We start from the raw sequence: 7,781 nt of genomic DNA on the forward strand, positions 1-7,781 counted from the left end.
AACAATGATTGTGAGGATGGTGCAGGACTGGGCAGTGTTTCATTCTGTTGTACATTGGGTCACTGTGAATAGGAACTGACTCAAAGGCACCTAACAACAACAACAGGGTAAATTGGTACCAACTGAACTTCAGTAACATACAAGAAATTCTATATACCATTGCTGTCCCCCTTTTGTTGTTGTTATCATTGCTTAAATCTTTATATTTCGTGTGCCCTGTAACATAATTTTATCCTTGCCTTTTATGTATTTGTTATTAAAAAACATTAAGGCCAAAACATTTACAATTATCAAGCATGAATACCTTATCACTAACCCTTATACTTATCCATAGAGCCCTGCTGGCAGAGTTTTTAAGAGCTCTTCTGTTAACCAAAAGGTTGGCAATTGAAATCCACCAGCCATTTGTTGGAAACCCTATGGGGAAGTTCTACTCTGTCCTAGGGCTGCTATGAGTCAGAATTGACTCAATGGCAATGGATTTGGGTTTTGGTTTGGATACTAGTCCATACATTTCCCTTTATTGGGTATCTTTCTTTTTATGTATAGCTTTGAATTACTTTCTAGTGTCTTTTCTCTGCCATTTACAGAACTCCCATTAATATTTTTTTGTAGGGCTGGCCTGGTAGATATGAACTCTCTCAGCTTCTTTTGGTCTGGAAATGTTTTAATTTCACTCACATTCTTGAAGGATCGTTTCACTGGGTATAGTTCTTGATTTACAGTGTTTTTATTTCAGACTTTAAATACATCATTTCATTGCCTTCTGGCCTCCAATGTTTCTGAGGAGAAATTGGCATTTAATCTCATTAGGGATCTTTTGTATGTGACTGTTTGCTTCTCTCTAACTGCTTTCATGATTCTCTCTTTATCTGTAAATTTTGAGAGCCTAACTCTGATGTGTCTTGGTGTAAATCCTTTTGGGTTTATCCAACTTGGGTTTCTTTGAGCTTCTTGGATTTGTAGATTCATGTCCTATGTTAGACTGGGGGAATTTTCTGTTATTATTTCTTCAAATATTGTTTCCATCTTTTTGTCTCTACCACTTCCTTCTGGAATTCCCATGATGTGTATATCAGGTCTCTTGCTGTTTTCCCATAATTCTATTAAACTGTGCTCAGCCTTCTCCAGCCTCAGTTCTTGTTCTTGAACATCTGTAATTTTAACTGTCTTATCCTCTAATTCACTGATTCTTTCTTCTGCCTGTCTAAATCTGTTGGTAATACCGCCTATTGTGTTTTTCATTTCAGTTATTGTCCTTTTTGGTTGCAATATCTTTTTTTTAGATACTTATTTTTTCATACATTGTTTTCCTTATTTCTTTTAGCTCTTTTCTATGTTTTCCCTTAGTTCTTCAATTATGGTTAAAGTTGTATTATATTTTCTATTTTTTCCTTTATTTGGTCATTCCTATATGTACTTCCACTCCCTTTGTCTTGTTCATTTGGATAGGCCATCATTTCTCTGTTCTTTGTGTGTCTTGTGATTTTTTTGCTGGGGCATTGGAATTTTTGAGGGTGTTAACTTTCTCAGTTTTCCCCAGTTTTTGGTGGTTTTCCCTACACTACTTTCTGGAAGAAACTGTCAGGTAACTAGAGCCTTCGGCCTTTGTTTACTGTTTTCTCTCTCTCTTTGATAGCTACTTCTCCCTCCCTGGTTTAACTGGGATTTGAAAGTTTCAGATCTCATTTTTCAACTTTCAGTCTCTCCCAAACACACCAGAGAATGCTCTGTGGTCAGTCTGTGCACCAGCAGGCACCACCACTCAGGTGAGATATTTTGTACTAATTGGTCTGTTCACCCGGGGGTGCAGTCCCCTCTCTCTGGTTATTACTCTCTTCTCAGTTTCTGCAATCACGTTTTTAGTCAGAAAACCCACACTCAGCGAGACCCCTTCTGTGCTGTGTGTTACTCTCCTGTTTTACCCAAGATTTCCTTCCCTGCTCTGTAGGGACTGCTTATATCTGAGCTGGTATTCAGGGGAAACACAGGCAGACTTTTCTTCATTTTAGGAGGTGGAGGGGCTGGCACTCCCTAGAAGGACCTCCAAGAGATCTATCTTGTTGGTTTCAGAGTCCCTGTGGCCTTGTGGTGGTTGGGAAAGCAGTCTGCACTTAGGTGACCCACCTCCTGAGTCCACTGAAGGGAACCTTCTGTAGGAGTTCATATCAGTTCAGCAGCGGACAGTTACCAGTTGGAAGAGGAGTAATCCAACTCCAAATGGACCTCCAGGGAGATCTACCTTGTTGCTATCAGAGCCTGCTCCATAGTATGTTGGCTGTGGGTGTAGCCTCCACTCAAGATGACTGCTTCCTAGCACACAGCAGCCTCAGTCAGCAGTCCTCAACACTGACTGTAAGGGGAGCAGACAGACCCAAAATGATCCCTAGGGAAGTCTTTCCTGTTGGTTTCAGAGGCCTGAGCTATGTGGTGCTGTTACGGATTGAATCGTTAAAGCCATCCACTTGTGATATTTCTGTTATATTAGCACTAGATCACCAATACAGAATTTGGTACCAAGAGAGCGGGGTGCTGCTCTAATAAATACCTAAAATGTGGAAGCAGTTTTGAAACTGTGAATGGATAGAAGCTGGAAGAGTTTTAAACTGCTTAATAGTAAAAGCCTAGATTGCTTTGAAGAGATTGTTGGTGGAATTATGGACATCAAAGACAATTCTAGTGAGGACTCAAAAGAAGATGGTGCAGATGGTGAGAAGCAGCATCTGAGAAACGACAGCAGTGAGAAACGGCAGCAGGAGAGAAACGGCAGCAGGAGAGAAATGGCAGCAGCAGAACCAGGAGACCAGCACAAAACAGTGCTGGAGCTGACCCACGGAGCAAGATAGCTGAGTGCCTTTGCACAGGAGGCTTCCTGGTGGATCAGGCTGTCTTTGGGCACTTATTGGTGGAGCTACGTTTGCCAACCCGTGGAGAGAGAGAGCTGAGTGCCTTCCAGCTGAAGTTTACTGGTGGAGTAGGGTGCCTACAGGGTGCCTACTGCTGCTGCTGTTTCTCTGATGCTGCTTCTCACCATCTGTGCCATCTTCTTCTGAGTCCTCACTAGAATTGTCTTTGATGTCTATAATGCCACCAACAATCTCTTCAAGGCAATCTAAGCTTTTGCAATTAAGCATTTTAAAACTCTTCCATCCTCTATCCATTCACAATTTCAAAACTGTTTCCACATTTTAAGTATTTATTATCAGTGGAACTAAAGAGCTTTGGAACAAGTGCCTCAGCAGGGCAGATGCAGCAGCTAGACCCAAGGGACCAAGAGGCCAAGGAACCAGGAAGCAGAAGCTGAAGAGACAAGGAACGTGGCAAGCAGAGCTGCCTCAGTCTCAAAGGGTATGGCCATGACATTTGGGATTTCAAAAGGTGGAGGTGCCACTCAGGTGGTCTAGGAGAATGGGGCCACCCAAATTCAAGGGAGCAGAGCTGCCATTCCAGTGGGCCTGGAAGGGGGAGCAGAAGCCCAGGGCGGAAGGGGCCTCCACTCAGAATCTGGAGAATGTGGCCAATACCTAGAGACCGCAGGGCAGGGCCATTGCCTAAATGGTCTCAGAGAACAGAGGATTGTTTTCAAGCCTTGAGAGCTAATATTATGCATTCTGCTGACTTGCTTGGTGTCTGTTATCCCTTCTTTCCCTCCAATTTCTCCCATTTGTAATGGAAATGTCTACCTTGTACCTTTTCCACCATTGCACTTCGGAAGCAGATAACTCATATTCTTGATTTCACGGATGAAGAGGAATTTTTGGATTTTGGACTTGGAGTTGACTTAAGACTTTTGCTATAATAAGATGGCATGAATGTGTTTTACATGTTGCAAGGACATGAATTTGGGGGGCCAATGGGTGGAATGTTATGGATTGAATTGTGTCCCCAAAAAATATGTGTCAATTTGCTAGGCCATGATTCCTAGTATTGTGTGATTTTCCATTTTGTTATCTGATGTGTTTTTCTTACGTGTTGTAAATTCTGCCTCTATGATGTTAAGGAGGTAGGATTAGAGGCAGTTATGTTAATGAGGCAGGACTCAATCTACAAGATTAGGTTGTGTCTTGAGTCAATCTCTTTTGAGATATAATAGAGAGAAGTGAGCAGAGAGACAGTGGGACCTCATACTACCAAGAAACAAGAGCCAGGAAAATAGCACATCCTTTAGACCCAGGGTCCTGCTCCGAGAAGCTCCTCTACTGGGAAAGATTGATGACAAGGACCCCCCCTACCCTCAGAGTCAACAGAGAGAGAAAGCTTTCCCCTGGAGCTGGCACCCTGAATTCGGACTTCTAGCCTCCTAGACTGTGAGAGAATAAACTTCTGTTTGTTAAAGCCATCCATGTGTGGTATTTCTGTTATAACAGCACTAGATAACTAAGACAGGTGCACAGGGAGGCAGGTAGAGTGTTGACTATATGAGCAGACTCCACTGCAGGGACCTTCTGTAGCATATTGCAATTGTCTGGCAACCAATAATTACCAGGTGGGGAAGGGAGTGTCATGCTCTGGTCAGATTCCCATGGAGGTCTGCCTTATTGCTATCAGAGTCCCCCTGGTAGACCGTTGACTGTGAATGAGCCTCCATTCAAGACTTCTGCTTCCTAACACACAGCAGCTTCAGTCAGCAGTCCTCAAATGCCTACTGGAGTAGGGGCAGACTAACCCTAATTTACTCCCAGGGAGGTTTGTCTTGTTGGTTTCAGAGGCCAGAGCTCTGGGGTGTCCAGGGAGGCTGGTAGAATGTTTACTATGGAGCATACTGCACTGCCTGGGCCTTCTGTAGCAATTTGCTGTAGGTTTGCAGCCCACAGTTTACAGGTGGGGGAGGTGCTGGCACACTCCAAACGGACATGGGTAAGGTCTGCCTTATTGGTATAAGAGCTCCCCTCCCCACCCCCAGAGTATGTTGGCTGTGAGTATAACCTCCACTACAGATGCCTGCTTCTTAGCACACAGCAGCCTCAGTCAGAAGTCCTTAGCACTGACTGAAAAGGGGAGATGACAGACCAGAACTGACTCCCCAGGAGGTCTGACCTGTAAGTTGCAGAGGCTTGAGCTATGAGGTATGCAGGGAGGCAGGTAGAGTGTTGACTATGAGAGGAGACGCCACTGCATGGGCTTTCTGTAGAAATTAGCAGTAGGCTTGCAGCCGACAGTGAGTGGATGAGGGAGGTACTGGCACACTCCAAACGGACCCCTGGGGAGATCTGCCTTGTTGATTTTAGGGCAAAAGCTTGGGGCTCTGTCTCTTTGTACAGGTAGGTGCTGTGGTGATTAGAAAATCAGGCTCTTTTTCTGGGGCCAGTACCCCAGTTCATAGCAGCCAACGGCCCACTTGGTTAAGGAAGGGCAGGGATGGTGGGAGAAGCGATTTTCCTACCGTATGCGACTCATTGTTGATTTGTTGATTCTTGCCTGTCTTCAGTTCCCTGATGCTTTCTTCTGTTTCCTGATTCAGAGTCCCTCAAAGCCAAGGATTGTTTCTTTGTATCTCTTGTTGTATTTGTGGCAGAGGGTCCAAACAGCAGTTTGTTTATGCCGCCGTCTCCCCAGAATTCTATAGGGTTTTCAACGGCTGATTTTTCAGAAGTACATTGCTGGGCCTTTCTTATGAGGAACCTCTGGGGGGACTTGAACCTCCAGCCCTTCAGTCAGGAGCCCAGTGCGTTAATGGTTTGCATCACCCAAGGACTCCATGTTAAGGGACGGTCATTCCATTTAGTCACCAAATGTGCCCCTAAAAGCACTCTGAGAAAGAATTCCTTTCCCTGTTGTCCATGATGGTCTTTTCACGTCTTTGACTAGAAACAAATATGAAGATATAACAACATTGTTGTTGGTTGTTAGCTGCAATTGAGTTGGCTTCAACTCGTTACCCAGTCCTGCGCCATCTTCAACATAGGCTGTTTGTTTTTGCAAACTAGAATAACATAAAACTGAGAAATTGGTTCTCAATGTTAAAAATAATACATTCCTAAAAACAGGGTGAATTTCCAGTTCAAGAGGCTAGATCTTGGGATCAGACAGAGTATGAGAAACTAGTAGTTAGCAGTTTGATTTTTATGGGGATCAAGAAACCGTATGATGAGCTGTGCAGGAGCATCTGTTGTCCTCCAGGCAGCCCTCTGCAGCCACCAACATGTCCCTTATGTGAAGGCAGAGGGCAGCAGAGCCGGGAGCTGGTCTCCAAGCTTTGGCTTCCTCAGAGCTCTGCCAGTCTATGGGTCTCCAATAGTAGTGTCTTAGTCATCTAGTGCTGCTATAACAGAAATACCACAAGTGGATGGCTTTAACAAAGAGAAGTTTATTCTCTCATAGTCCAGTAGGCTACAAGTCCAAATGCAGGGCATCAGCTCCAGGGAATGCTTTCTCTGTCGGCTCTGGAAGAAGGTCCATGTTGTCAATCTTCCCTTGGTCTGGGAGCTTCTCTGCACAGGAACCTCAGGTCCAAAGGATGCGCTGTGCTCCTGGCACTGCTTTCTTGGCGGTATGAGTTCCCATGTGTCTCTGCTTGCTTCTCTCTTTTATATCTCAAAAGAAATTGGCTTAAGACACTATCCAATCTTGTAGACCTTATCAGTATAACTGCCACTAATCCATCTAATTACATCATAGTGACAGAGTTTATGACACATAAGGAAATCACATCAGATTACAAAATGGTACACAATCATACAATACTGGAAATCATGACCCAGCCAAACTGATACACACATTTTTTGGCGGACATAATTCAAACCATGACAAGTAGTAACGACCATGGGAAAATGGTACTAGAGACTACCAGAAAATGAATTCTAGTTAATTCATTGACATCCTTAATCATCTCTTATTCCCTAAAAGTAATTAGTTCAGAGCCAGTAAAAAGGTCAGGGCAAGTGCTTGGGCACCAGTTTAGCGGAAGGAGCTGTAAATAAAAACTATAAACCGATGGAGAAAAGTGTCTCATGGAGGCAGCTCCCAGTGAGAGACGCAGAGGAGAGAGAAGTCCGTCCCTGGTGGGGAGCTGAGACACGCCTGGGAAGAGTGGGAGCTGAGATGTAAGACTCTGGAGGGCGGGATTTTCCCCTCTCTTTGGTTTACACAGGTGGCACAGGGGTTAAGAGCTACAGCTGCTAACCAAAAGGTTGGCAGTTCAAATCCACCAGGCACTCCTTGGAAACCCTATGGAGCAGTTCTACTCTGTCGTATAGGGTTGCTAGGAGTCGGAATCTACTCGACAGCAATGGGTTTGCTTTACTTCTGCATCCCCAGCACAGAACTGGTGCTCCTAACTTCTAGACTTTGGTTTTGCTGAGTGGGGTTTTTAAATTTGGGGCCAGAACAGGATTGCTTGCACAGCAGAGTGAAGACGCCATCATCCCCATTGCGGTGCTCAGTCTGGCCCTGCAGGAAGATATTTAAAGGATTCTTTGCCCTGTTGGCCAAGTGTGAAGACAGAGTGTAGCCAAGACTCACAGCTACTCTTTCCTAGAAGTCACTCAAAGATGTGCCCCAGAAAAAGGGGAGGAAATCAAGAGGGAAGAGGACACAGGGAACAGGAAAAACAGGACAGGGATCCCCCTAGAAGAGTCATGGGAATGCCTCCTAAAACTCCTTTCCGTAGATCATCCCTCCCTCCCTCACCACCCAGTCCCTGTCCCTCTCTACCCTGCTGTGTTTCCTTTTCGCAAGCCTCATTTCCCTGCCTTCCAGCTGCCCTGCCATCGCCAAGGTGAACTATTCTATGATGGCCAGAAGCCCTGGTGCCACCCCCCCCTACACACACACACACACAC

The sequence above is a fragment of the Trichechus manatus genome, unplaced genomic scaffold (assembly GCF_000243295.1).
Source record: "Trichechus manatus latirostris isolate Lorelei unplaced genomic scaffold, TriManLat1.0 scaffold00201, whole genome shotgun sequence".
Taxonomy (NCBI): domain Eukaryota; kingdom Metazoa; phylum Chordata; class Mammalia; order Sirenia; family Trichechidae; genus Trichechus; species Trichechus manatus.